This window comes from Pan paniscus, chromosome 17 (genome assembly GCF_029289425.2).
Source record: "Pan paniscus chromosome 17, NHGRI_mPanPan1-v2.0_pri, whole genome shotgun sequence".
Lineage (NCBI taxonomy): Eukaryota > Metazoa > Chordata > Mammalia > Primates > Hominidae > Pan > Pan paniscus.
The window spans coordinates 35419800-35434191 of record NC_073266.2 but is presented as its reverse complement, the minus strand read 5'-3'; the positions used below and the strand labels follow the sequence as shown (position 1 = coordinate 35434191).

The window sequence follows — 14392 nt, the reverse complement described above, 5'->3', positions numbered from 1 at the left end:
CCAGGGAGGGAAGCCGAGGGGGCGGGGCCGGTCGGGGGCGCGCGCGGGGTCGGAACGCCCGCAGCCGCCGCTGCCTTGGAAGCCGCCTGGGCCGCAGCTGAGTCGGGCGGCCCTCATGAATGGGACGCGGCGGCTGCGGCGGCCGAGCCGGCAGCTGGCGGGCGGGCAGCGCGCAGGCCCCGCCCCAGCCACGTGACGCGCGCTCCCGGCCGCGCGCCGCGCCCCCGCCGCCGAGCGGCAGGCGTGCGGCTTCTCACCGCTCCCAGTCCCTGGGCTGCGGGCCCGGGCCCCTGGCCAAGTGAGGGCGGGGCCTCGATTTTCTAGTGCCTCGGGCGACAGGAGCCTTACTTTGTTTTAAAAAAAAAAAGTTTCTTCCGGTCCCCATGGCAACCCTGCGGCAGGTCACGTGGGGCTGAGAGCCCAATTGCCAAAAAGGAATATTAAAGTGCAAAAAAAGTCTAGGGAATGAATGTTTTATAATCCCCTTTTGATCACTAGCAGCACATCTCCTTTGCTTACTTACATCTCCACCAAAAAAAAAAAAAAATCTATTACACAACTCATTTTTAAAAATATGCCGGGGTTCTGTTGTTGTTTTTTGTTTATTCTTTTTATCGCTGTGTTACCCCGGCTGGTCTCCAACTCCTGGGCTCAAGCATCCTCGCCCCTCGGCCTCCCAAAGTACTGGAATTACAGGCATGAGCCACCGTCCCCAGCATTAAAATATACTTTTTAAGAAATGAGTGGCTCACGCCTGTAATCCTAGCACTTTGGAAGGCCGAGGCAGGCGGATCACTTGAGGTCAGGAGTTCAAGACCAGCCTGGCCAACATGGAGAAACCCCCGTCTCTACTGAAAATACAAAAAACCAGCCGGGCGTGGTGGCGCGTGCCTGTGATCCCAGCTTCTCAGGAGGCTGAGGCAGGAGAATCAGTTGAACCCGGGAGGCGGAGGTTGCAGTGAGCCGAGATGGCGCTATTGCACTCCAGCCTGGCGACAGAGAGACTCCGTCTCAGAAAGAAAAGAAATGGGGCCCGGCGCGGTGGCTCACGCCGGTAATCCCAGCACTTTGGGAGGCCAAGGCGGGTTGATCGCCTGAGGTCAGGAGTTGGAGACCAGCCTGGCCAACATGGCAAAACCCCGCCTCTACTAAAAATACAAAAATTAGCCGGGCATGTTGGCGCGCCTGCAATCCCAGCTACTTAGGAGGAAGAGGCGGTGGAATCACTTGAACCCAGGGGGCGGAGGTTGCAGTGAGCCGAGATTGCGCCACTTCACTCCAGCCTGGGAGCGAAACTCTGTCTCAAAAAAAAAAACAAAAAAAACTGGATTGCTGGTGCTATATACTATTGGTGCACACTGGTTTTTAATTTGCAGCCTATTCTATTACTATTCTATGATTGAAAGTAATGAACAGAAGCCTATGTTACTTCTATATAAATGCCAGTTAATTTATGAGGTGCATCTTGTGTGTGATCATTTATACAGTGCTAAGGGTACTGAAATAGGCATTTGCATACACAAAGCTGCTCCGTGAAGGATCCAGCTGCAGCCGAGTTTCTTCCCACCAGTGCCTGGTGTAGCTGGGCAGTGCTTGGATTCAGGGAGCAGGCGACCACTTCTTCACTTAAGTTCCTTCTGCTTTTCTGTGAAACTCGATCAAGTTTTGCCCCATCTGTAATCAAGGCCCTACAGAAACATAGGTAGTTTCACTGGCACAAGACCACTAGGAATTTTCCTCATTTCACTGCTTCTCACTTGGCTTCACAAGTAAAATAAAAATTTAAGAGGACTAAAATATCCCCCTCCATATTCAATGGATTTTATAAATATGGAGAAGAAAAATTAAAGCTAGAGAAAGAATTTAATCCTCAGTTTCTACGTCAGTAAAATAAAGATAGTAGTGTCTTTCTTACAGAATTGTTTTGTGGATTCCCCGTGATAACCTATAAAGTGCCTACGTTAGTGTCTGCAACCTGGAACAGGCTGTTAGAGTTTATTTTCTTTCCTTTCTTCCATTTCTCCCACTTAGACTTTTCCTGTTTCTCTCAGGCTATTTTCTCTATCTCTGCCTTGGGAGGGAAATATTCTGCCAAGCTCCCTTCCTTCCTTTCATCATTCAGGAAGCCCTAGAGCTCCCCTCCCTTCCTCCAAACAACCTTGCGTTTGAGACCTCACTCAGAACGATTGGTTCATATTGCTAATATTTTCCTCATTTTCCCGTGTCCACCAGCTTACACCACCACTTAAGTGGTGACTCATTAAATGTTTGTTGCATGATAAATCCCTTCACCTCCTGCCCTAGGAAGTGTGGAGGGGCCACCCCAGGTCCACCTACTCCACTCGAGTGTCAGAGGAAGAAAGCGCTTCCTTCAACTGGCCTCTGACCCACCACCTTCCAGCTCCAAGGTGAGGAACCTCACTCCACTAATTGTCCCCTCTTCCTCAATTCTGGCTTCATTCCTGCACTTGAAAAAGAAGCTTTTGTGGCCCCTCGGTTCCCCCTCAGGCTGTTGACTTATCACACAGCTTCTCTTCCCACCCAAGCTACCTGAAAGAGTTTCAGGTTTTCTCCCATCTTCACAGGGTTGCTCCTCCTCTAACCCTGAAACTGCTCAGGCTAAAGTCACTATGACCTTCTGGTTGCCGAAGAAAACAGACCCCTTTCATGTCCCATGCCTCATGATCTCTGCAGGGCAAGATGCTGTTGATCATTATTTCCTTCTTGAAACTCTCTCCTCCTCTCATTAGTGGGAACTCCTCTGAATTCTACATGCCTGTGCTCAGTGGCTTTCAACGTCTCAACCAGCAAGGTCCACAGTGATGTCAGATTCAAACCCATTATTTGTGCTTCTTCAAACCTGCTCCACCTGAATCTCCTATCCTGGCTGATGGCGCTGTCATCTGTTTAGACATACTTGCCAGAAACCTAGGAGGGAGTCTCATTTCCCTCTACTCCCATGCTGTCTCCATCATTCCTCCTCATTATTCCTCCTCATCATTCCTACTCTTGCTAAGGGAAGTCTTGTCACTCCTGCTCTAGCTCTCTGCAGAGCTACTCTATTGGCCACTTTGAGGGCTCTCCTCTGTTGCACCACTCACCCCTGCTTGTGATTAGGCCCTCGCCATTTCTCTTGTGGTCCATTGTAGGAATATGCCAGCTGGTCTCCCTACCCTCTAGTCCTGCCCAATTCGAAGCATCCTCTACTCTGAATTGCAGACCTGGCCATGGCACAGGTGGTTGGCAACCCATTGTCTTGACGAAGCAAGCCAAGTTCCCTAGCGTGGCATCCAGTGTGCTCCTTTTCTCTCTAATTTTCTATCCTGCTCCTTCTAGTCTGTATGCTTCAGGCATTCCATCATCCCTTTTGCAACAGGATTTTTTTTTTTTTTTTTTTTTTGGAGACAGGGTCTCACTCTGTTTTTCAGGCCAAAGTGAAGTGGTGTGATCACGGTTCACTGCAACCTCAAACTCCTGGGCTCAATCGAGCCTCCCACCTTAGCCACCCAAAGTACTGGAATTACAGGCTTGAGCCACGGTAGCTGGTAAGAATAATTTTTCATATATTAACTTCTGTGTTTTTCCTTAGAGTTCTCTCTTTCTTCTTCTCATAAGAATGCACCCAGGCATTCTGCTTGTCTCAGGAGGTTGTTGGCAGAGTGGAAAGCAGAAGTTGTCTGCAAGACATTTCCTTCCTGTCTTTTATTTCCAAAACACCATGCTCAGTGAGGAACCTGTCTCAGTCAAGGGGGAGAGGGCCAGGGAGAAGGCATATCTTTGAGGGAATCTGGAAAGCAGAGAAGGATTTTCTCTAGAATAAGAATCAAGTATCCCCAACCTGGAGTTGGAAGGAGGTGGTCCTATGCCCTCCTGTCTGGCAGCTCCCAGGGGAGGTGATTCAACCTTAGAAAAATAGCTTTGTTATTCCCAGCTTCTGCATCTCTTTCTCTGTGAGGACAGAGAATAAATAGCTAGCATTTTCTGTACCATCACTGTGTGCCCGGCTCTTCTAGTAATTCAACTTCTCTCATTAACACCAGTTTACAGAGGAAGGAACTACGGCACAGAGATGTTGAGTAACTTGCCTCAGATCTCACAACTCGTCAGCAGTGTTGATAGAATTTGCCTCCAGCCCTCCTTGACTCCTAAACCCATATTTTTTTCTTCTCTTTCTAAAAAAGTTATTATTTAGCCATCAAATGAATGAACCAAAACTATTTTTTTTTAATTTATTTTTAGTAGAGATGGGGTTTTGCCGTGTTGCCCAGGCTGGTCTCGAAATACTGGCCTCAAATGATCCGCCCACCTCAGCCTCCCAAAGTGCTGGGATTACAGGCATGAGCCACCAGGCCCAGCACAAACCTGTATTTTTAACTACCTCCCACCACCTTCCCTCAATTGCCCTACTGCCCTACCCCAGTCGATGTATTTTTTCTTATGCCTCTAGTCCGCCTTGTACAGATCACAATTATAGTACTTATTATACACATAGTAGGTGCTGAGTAAATATGTGATGAAAAATAAGTGAAGATTTCTATTTCATCTAATAGGCTCAGCTGGGTGTCTAGACCAACTTTCCCTCACTGAAAACAAAAACAAAAATACTGGGCAAAATAATAAAAATATATTCTGGAAGGCATCTATAAACTGGCAAGAAATTAAGAAATTGCCCCAGGACAGGGTGAAGGTCAGAACCCAGAGAGGTAAGCCGAGCCCAAAGTCAGCATATGCCTGGAGGATTTTTGCTGAATCTAGTGAGTTTGAATGTTGATTTTTGAAGCCTTGGGAGTTTTGTGCAGCAGAAGTAAAGGTTAGCATGTACTTTAAGTAGGGAGATTAATAGAAGACCCAATAAATATAGAATTGCAAAAGCAAAATAGTAGAATGAAAAAAAATTACTTCTCAAGCCGACCCAGAAACCTCACTAAAGCTGGTAACATATGAACATATAAAACACATATAGGCCGGGTGCAGTGGCTCACACCTGTAATCCCAGCACTTTGGGAGGCCGAGACAGGCAGATCACTTGAGGTCAGGAGTTCGAGGCTAGCCTGGCCAACATGGTGAAACCCGTCTCTACTAAAAACACAAAAATTAGCCAGGTGTGGTGGCGCATGACTGTAGTCCCAGCTACTCAGGAGGCTGAGGCAGGAGAATCACTTGAACCCAGGACGCAGAGGCAGTGAGCCAAGATGGGGCCACTGCACTCCAGCCTGAGCAACAGAGCTAGACTTCATCTCAAAAAATAAAATAAATAAATAAATAAATAAAATAAATAAAGCAAGTCTTAACAAATCTGAAAATTTTGAATGCACTGGCCAGACGCAGTGGCTCACAACTGTAATCCCAGCACTTCAGGAAACCAAATCAGGAAGATAGCTTGAGCTTGGGAGGATTGCTTGAGCTCAGGAGTTTGAGACCAGCCTAAGCAACGTAGAGAGACCTCATCTCTACTAAAAATGTAATAAATTAGCTGGCTGTGGCAGCATGTGCCTGTAGTCCCAGCTACTCGGGAAGCTGAGGTGGGAGGATTGATTGAGCCTAAGAGGTCAAGGTCGCAGTGAGCCCAGATTGTACCACTGCACTCCAGCCTGGGCAATAGAGCACGACCCTGTCTCAAGAAGAATGAAAGAGAGAGAGAAAAGAAAGAAAGGAAAATGTTTATCATACAGACTATATCCTCTGAACACAATGCAATTAAGACAAGAATCGGCCGGGCGCAGTGGCTCACGCCTGTAATCCCAGCACTTTGGGAGGCCGAGGTGGGCAGATCACGAGGTCAGGAGATCGAGACTATCCTGGCTAACACGGTGAAACCTCGTCTCTACTAAAAATACAAAAAAAAAAAAAAAAAATTAGCCGGGCATGGTGGCGGGTGCCTGTAGTCCCGCTAGTTGGGAGGCTGAGACAGGAGAATGGTGTGAACCCAGGAGGCAGAGCTTGCAGTGAGCCGAGATTGCGCCACTGCACTTCAGCCTGGGCTACAGAGCGAGACTCCGTCTTAAAAAAAAAAAAAAAAAGACAAGAATCAATTTTTTTAAGAAGTAACTAGAAAAACCTATTTGTTTGGAAATTCATGAGCCAATGAACAGCACTATGGGAATGTGACAACATTTAAATGCTATATATCAAATATTTGATACTATGTATGAAAATATGAGGGATAAAACTGAGCAAGTTGTTAAGGGGAAACTTATAGACTAAAAGCTTATGTTACAAGAGAAAATTGTTTGAAATGTAAAGAGCTAAAAAGTTAGAAAAAGAACAGGAAATTAAAGTCATATAGAAGAAAGGAAATAATAAAGATAAAATTTTAAAAATAATAAAATTGAAAGCAAACATGCAATAGAAAGAACCAACTAAGCCAAACACTGCATTCAAACTTCTGGTGAAAAATGATCAGGGAAAAAGGAGAAGGCACAACACACAATGTGAAGCATAAAGGGAAAGCTATAATCACACATGATGTGGAACTTAACAAAGGTAAAAGAGCTTTGTGAAATTCCAAGAAGCGTAAATTAATAAAACTGAAACTCGAAACTGTCCAAGAACTTGAATCTGTTGTTAAATATTTTCTGCAAAGAAAAATCTAGCTAAAATAGTTTGCCAGTGATTTCTACCAAACATTCCAGTAATAAGTAATTCCAATCTCACACTCTAAAGTATGGAAAAGGAGAGATTATCCCTCAACTTGCTTTATGAAGCTGGCATTGCCTTATACCAAAATCTGATCAGGAGAGTGTCAGAAACAAAAATCCCAGGCCAAAACACTCTTACATATAGACATGAAAAGTCCTGAGCTGAATTTCAACAATGTGAATCCAGCAAGGTAATACATTATAACCAAACGGGCTTATCCAAGAATGCAAGGTTAGTTTAAAATGAGAAAATCAATTAATGTAATTCACCACATTAAAGATTAAAGGGAAAAAAAATCCTATGATGATCTCAGCAGGTTCAGAAAAAGCCTTTGATCAAATGGAGTATCCAACCAGATAAAATTCATAGGAAACTAGGAATATTTTCCTTGAAAAAAAGGGGAGATTTACAAAAGTGTATAGCAAACGTCATAAGTAATCATTGCTTTAAAAAAAAAAAATGAGGGGTCGGGTGCAGTGGCTCACGCCTGTAATCCCAGCACTTTGGGAGGCTGAGGCAGGCAGATCGCTTGCCCAGGAGTTTGAGATCAGCCTGGGCAACATGGCGAAACCCCATCTCTACAAAAAAAAAAATTAGCCAGGCATGGTAGTGCATGCCTGTGGTCCCAGCTACTTGGGAGGCTGAGGCAGGAGGATCATTCCAGCCTGGAAGGCAGAGGTTGCAGTGAGCCAAGATTACACCATTGCACTTCAGCCCGGGTGACAGAGTGAGACTGTGTCTCAAAAAAATAAACAAATATTAAAAATAAAATAAAATTTTAAAATGAGGAACATAAGTGTGCAGCCATCTCCACTTCTATTCAGTATAGTACTAGAGGTTCTAATAGTGGAATAAGGTAAGACAAAGAAATCAAATATGTACGTATTGGAAAGAAAGAAATCACAATGACATGATCGTATGTGTACAAAATTCAAAAGAATGTATACATAACCTATTGAAATGAATGTGAGAGTTTAGTAATGTTGCTGGATGCTAAAATCAACATGCAAAATTGTTAGCATTTGTATATACCAGTAACAAACAGTTTGGAATGAAATTTTTTTAAAGATACATTTAGAATAATATCAAAAAATAAGCGACTGAGGAATAAATCTAACAAAATATGAGCAAGACCTTTAATTTTTTACTTCTTTTTTTTTTTTTTTGAGACAGGGTCTCACTTTGTCACCTAGGCTGGAGTACAGTGGCACAAACACAGCTCACTACAGCCTCAACTTCTGGGCTCAAGGGATCCTCCCACCTCAGCCTCCCAAGTAGCTGGGACCACAGGCTTGCAGCACCACATTAAAAAAATTTTTTTAACTTGTTTAAAAATGTTTGTGGTGACAGGCTGGGCGCGGTATCACGCCTGTAATCCCAGCACTTTGTGAGGCCAAGGCAGGTGGGTCATTTGAGGTCAGGAGTTCGAGACCAGCCTGGCCAATATGGTGAGACCCCTCCCGCCCCGCCTGTCTCTACTAAAAATACAAAAATTAGCTGGGAGTGGTGGCAAACACCTGTGGTCTCAGCTACTTGGGGGGCTGAGGCAGGGGAATCGCTTGAACCTGGAAGATGGAGGTTGCAGTGAGCCAAGATCGCGCCATTGCACTCCAGCCTGGGCGACAGAGTGAGACTCCATCTCAAAAAGAAAAAAAAAAAAAATTTGTGGAGACAAGGGTCTCACTGTGTTACCCAGGCTGGTCTTGAACTATTGGGCTTAAGTGACCCTCCTGCCTCAGCCTCCCAAAGTGCTGGGATTACAGGCATGAGCCACCATGCCCAGCAAGACCTCCATAAGGAGAATTAAGAAGCTTCAGTGAAAAACTATGAAGAAGACCTAGTTAGAGAAATACCATATTTGGAGATAGATCCAATCTCATAAAAATATTAATTCTCAATAAATTGATCTATGAATTCAATGCAATTTCATTCAAAATAGAGGTTACTTCTTCAAAAGACTCTTGAAGAAAAACAGAGAGGGAGGAATTACCTTTCTATATATCAAAACTGTAGGATGAAAGGCAGGGTCATATTAGTTCAGGGACCAATTAGACAAATAGGCCAATCAAATGCAATAGAAATTCTCACCACACACACACAAAAAAGTATGTGAGGTAATGAATATGTTAATCCGCTTGATTTAGCTATTCCACAATGTATGCGTGTATCAACACATCATGTTGTACACCGTAAATATACGTAACTTTTGTCAGTTTAATAATTAGGCCAGGTACAGTGGCTCACACCTGTAATCCCAGCACTTTGGGAAGCCAAGGTGGGAGGATTGCTTGAGGCCAGGAGTTCAACGCTAGCCTAGATAATGTGGGAAGACCCCATCTCTATTTTAAAAAATAAAAATAAATAAATAAGAAAATACGAAAATTATATTTTTTATTTTTTAATAAAGTGATTTAAAAAAAAAAAGACAAGGTCTCACTATGTTGCCCAGACTGGTCTCGAACTTCTGAACTCAAGTGATCTTCCTCCCTCAACCTCTCAAAGTGCTGGGATTACAGGTATGAGCCACCACACCTAGCCATTTTTTTTAAAGGTAAGAAAAAGCTCAGAAATAGGTTCAACACATACAGACACTTGATGTATGGCAGAGGGGGCAATTCAGAATATTGGGGAAAAGATGAATTTTTCAATAAATGGTTAGGAGGCAGTTGATTATTGTATTCATTTTCATTGCTATAACAAAATACCACACTGGGTAATTTATAAAGAAAATAAGTTTCTCTGGCTCACAATTCTGCAGGCTGGAAGTCCAAGGTGGATGGGCCGGATCTGGTGAAGGCCTTCGTGCTGTAACCTAGCAGGGGGCTTCTGGTGGCAAGAGGGCAAGGGATGCTAATTCAAGTCCTAGCATGGGGACTCCTGATGACCTTATCTAATCTCAGTTACCTCCCAAAGGCCCCACCTCCAGGTACCATCAACATATGAATTTGAGGATTACATTTCCGACACATGAAGTTTGGGGAATACTTCAAACCATAGTGATTATCTATATGGCAAAATTAAATTTAGACTCAACTCAACATCATATCCCAAAATCAGCTTTAGTTGGATTAAAGACCTAAATGAGAAATCAAAATTGTGCTCCTGTCATCATTTCAAGGATATACTTTCTTTTCCACATTTTACCATTTCTGAAATTGTGATTGATTTTTTTATAATAAATGTCAACTTAGACTCCGTGATTCGTGATATAAAATTTTTAGGAGACAATACAGGAGAATACGCTATCAAATTCTGAGTGAAAGGATTTATTAAACAAGACACAAGAAGCACTAACTATAAAGGAAAAGACTGATACATTTATCTACATTGAAGTTAGGACTTCTTTAAAAGAGACCATAAAAAGAGTAAAACAAAACAAAACAAAAATAAGCACCATTCCAGGAGAATATATTTGCAACATATATAATCAACCCAAGATTAGAATCCAGAATATATGAAGAACTCCTATGAATCAGTAAGTAAAAATTTTGCAATCAGTAGAAAAATTAGCAAAAGAAATGAAGATGAATTTCACAAAAAATAAGCACAAATGCCCATAAACTTATGAAAAGATATTTAATTTCATTAGTAATGTCACACACATCCATGTGAAGAGATCACCAAACAGGCTTTGTGTGAGCAACAAGGCTGTTTATCTCACCTGGGTGCAGACGGGCTGAGTCCGAAAAAGGAGTCTGCAAAGGGTGGTGGGATTATCATGACTTCTTATAGGTTTGGGATAGGTGTACAAGGTACATTCTTAAGGGCGGGGGGAGAATATTACAAAGTACCTTCTTAAGGGCAGGGAGAATATTACAAAGTACCTTCTTAGGTAGGGAGGGGGGAGAATATATCGTATCAGGGTGGAGCAGACACAAATAACAATGGTGGAATGCCATCAGTTAAGGCTATTTTCACTTCTTTTGTGGATCTTCAGTTGCTTCAGGCCATCTGGATTGTATACATGCAGGTGACAGGGGATATGATGGCTTAGCTTGGGCTCAGAGGCCTGACAAGTAATCAGGAGAAAGTAAGTTATTCACAATAGTAAAGACTTGGAACCAACCCAAATGTCCATCAACGATAGACTGGATGAAGAAAATGTGGCACATATACACCATGGAATACTATGCAGCCATAAAAAAGGATGAGTTCATGTCCTTTGCAGGGACATGGATGAAGCTGGAAACCATCATTCTCAGCAAACTATCGCAAGAACAAAAAACCAAACACCGCATATTCTCACTCATAGGTGGGAATTGAACAATGAGAACACTTGGACACAGGAAGGGGAACATCACACACTGGGGCCTGTTGTGGGGTGTGGAGGGGGGGAGGGATAGCATTAGGAGATATACCTAATGTAAATGATGAGTTAATGGGTGCAGCACACCAACACGGCACATGTATACATATGTAACAAACTTGCATGTTGTGCACATGTACCCTAGAACTTAAAGTATTAAAAGAAAGATAATTCATTAAGCTATCATTTAATGTGGTTTTCTGTATCTGCATCTTATTTTAAATAACATGGTTAAACTGTTTTATGTGTAATACCAAATTATACGTACAACAGCTTATCTACTGTTAAATTTTTTTAAATTTTTATCAGCTGTATTTATTGTATAGCATTTGTGCATTAGATCATGTTTTCAAATCTCTGTGACAGTTTAGTTTATCTGAAATGCCAGAAGTTAATCTTACCAGATTTGGGGAGAAATAAAAAAGGTTTTTGGTTTCTGTTTTGTTATTGTGGAATCTCTCAAATAAATTAATTGTTAAAAAAAACTGCAATGAGATACCACCACACACCCATCAGAACGACTGAATTTTTTTTAATTACTTAATTTTTTTTTTTTTTTCAGACAGTCTTGCTCTGTCACCCAGGCTGGAGTGCAGTGGCGTGATCTTGACTCACTGCAATCTCCACCTCCCGGTTTCAAGCAATTCTCGTGCCTCAGCCTCCCAAGAAGCTGGGATTACGGGCCTGGCTAATTTTTGTATTTTTAGTAGAAACTGGGTTTTGCCATGTTGGCCAGGTTGGTCTGGAACTCCTGACCTCATGTGATCCGCCTGCCTCGGCCTCCCAAAGTGCTGGGATTACAGGTGTGAGCCACCATGCCTGGCCAGAATGGTTAAAAATTTTAAAGTTGTTCAATGCCAAGTGTTGGAGGTGTTACTAATGCTAAGGTCATGCAGTGATCAACCAGCATTCAGGCACATCACTGGTTCAAATCCAAATCGTACAACTTTTTTTTTGGACAGAAAGTAGAATTTATTGGTGAGTATTAAGAGGGGGCAGCACAGTGGAAGCCCTCATGAGTGCAGGGCCCACCACTTATCCAGAGGGCCACGAATGGGGATGTACTTGACCCCACAGCCATCTGGGATGAGCCGCTTCTCAGCCACCATGTCTTCAAATCATCAGCATTCAACTTGGTGAAGCCCTACTTCTTTGAGATGTGGATCTTCTGGTGACCAGAGAACTTGAACTTGGCCCTGCACAGGGCCTCAATCACATGCTCCTTGTTCTGCAGCTTGGTGCGGATGGACATGATAACTTGGCCAATGTTAACCCTGGCCACAGTGCCCTGGGGCTTTCTTTCCAAAGGCACCTCACATGCCTGTTTGGAGCCTACATTGGGGTAGTGCAAGGTCAGAGACATGAACCCCCATCTGAAAGGCCTGTCTCCAAGGTCCCTTAGAGCAAAACAGGCTGCACACACTACCAAGGAAGCTGCTGTTTCCAGCCATTGCACATGTACAACTTCTTAAAAAAAAAAAAATCTTTTTATTTAAGAGATGGGATCTCCCTATGTTGCCCAGACAGGACTTGAACTCCTGGCCTCTAGCAATCCTCTTGCCTCCGCCTCCCAAGTAGCTGGGACTATGGGTACCCAGAGTCAAACTGTAACAACTTTAGAAAACAGTTTGATATTATCTAGAAAGTTCAACGTGCACACACACAGGGACCAGTAATTCCAATGTTAGGTACATGCCCTCTAGAAGTTCTTGCCCAAGTGCCCTCAAAGACACATACAAAAATAGAACAGCATTGCTCATAATTGCAAAGAAACAACATGAATGGCCACCAAAGGTGGAATGTATACTTAGATTGTGGTGTAATCATATAATGAAATCCTACTGATTTACATCAACATGGATGAATTTCAAAAATAAAATCTTAAGCAAAGAAACATCACAAGATCAAAGCATGACTCTACTTACTCTATTCCAAAAATGATATACTGTTTCAAGATAAAAGCATAGGTGATTACAACTATAAAGAAAAATAAGGAAATGACAGAAATTGCAGGAAAGAGAGAGACAGTGCAATCCTAATTAGGTGTAAGTCTGGAGCAGGGGAATGTGCTGTTTCTTGGCCTGTGTGATGGATACATAGGTGTTTGTGTGTATTATTATTTCACAATAAAAACTAAAATAAATGAAGGATAAAGGAGAATGAATTAATACATACACACATCTGTATTTTTTTAAAACGTTATTGTACTCCTATAAGCTCTGTAAATTTCCGTTCACACTTAGAAGACAAACGCAGTGTTCTTTAGAACTTTCCTATCGCACTGCAAGGAATGGTTTTTCAACAAGGCACTGCAGTTTGTCTTGTAATAAATCTTTGTAAAAGGTGAGGAAGAATAAGTTACACAAAATGGGTCAGAAGTGCAAAGAAAAACTAGTAGAAACATGAGGACTCTTCTAATAAGTCACTCACATATACATAGCCCCAAATCACTCCATTTAGGTTTGTTTGCTTTTTTATTTATTTATTTATTTTGAGACAGAGTCTCCCTCTGTCGCCCAGGCTGGAGTGCAGTGGCACGATCTCCGCTCACTGCAACCTCCCAGGTTCAAGTGATTCTCATGCCTCAGCCTCCAGAGTAGCTGGAATTACAGACCTGCACCACCATGCCTGGCTAATTTCTGTATCTTTAGTAGAGATAGGGCTTTGCCACGTTGGCCAGGCTGGCCTCGAAATCCTGGCCTTACGTGATCCGCCTGCCTCCCAAAGCGTTGGGATTGCAAGCGTGAGCCACTGCACCCAACCTGTTTGCTTTCTTTGAACTGGATGGTTATCATTCTTAGTCCTGGGCACAAAGATTCTTCCAGTTGGTCAATGGACTTTCTTATTTTCACCGGTCATGTGCTGCCAGGTCATAAAACCAGGGATCTTGAAGGCCAAGGTACGGAACCGCAGCTGCGGCAGAAATCCCCTCTGGAATCTTGTCCTGTCTGAATCCCTCGGGTCATGGGCAGTTCTTGTCAGGGACAATTCATTCCACGATTAGGCAGGGCTGTTGTTTCACTCAGCAGGCCGACCTATCTAAGGAGACCTGCTTATAGACTCACTCTGAAAATCATGATCCTGTTGGAGAACACACTGCCTTCCATAGTTTAAAACCGGGCCGTTTAAAGAAAATGTGTTCTGTAAATTTTGTGTAAGAAGGATTTAATTTATTAGCACTTGGTGATTTCACTGATCCTTTGTAACACTAAGCCTTCATCATCCCATATTTTACGTTATAACTAAACAAATAATGATAGTAACATTTTAGAAGCTATAGAGGGGAGGAGAGATTTTTTAAAAGCACTCACCGAGGAAGAAATCGGCTCGCCAGAGTGTTTGAAAGCTGCTGTACAGCGAGGACCCTGAGGCCAGCCCGGAAAATTTCCTGGCGCTTCCAGGTTGCTCAGTTCAACAGCCATTGTCTTAAATTATTTTCAGAACAGC

The 14392-nt window shown here is 43.0% G+C and overlaps 1 pseudogene; it reads right to left on the bottom strand.

The window, feature by feature from the left end:
- Positions 1–12325: 12325 nt before the first annotated feature.
- LOC112437801 (small nucleolar RNA SNORA70) lies at positions 12326–12447 on the bottom strand (annotated as a pseudogene).
- Positions 12448–14392: the final 1945 nt, after the last annotated feature.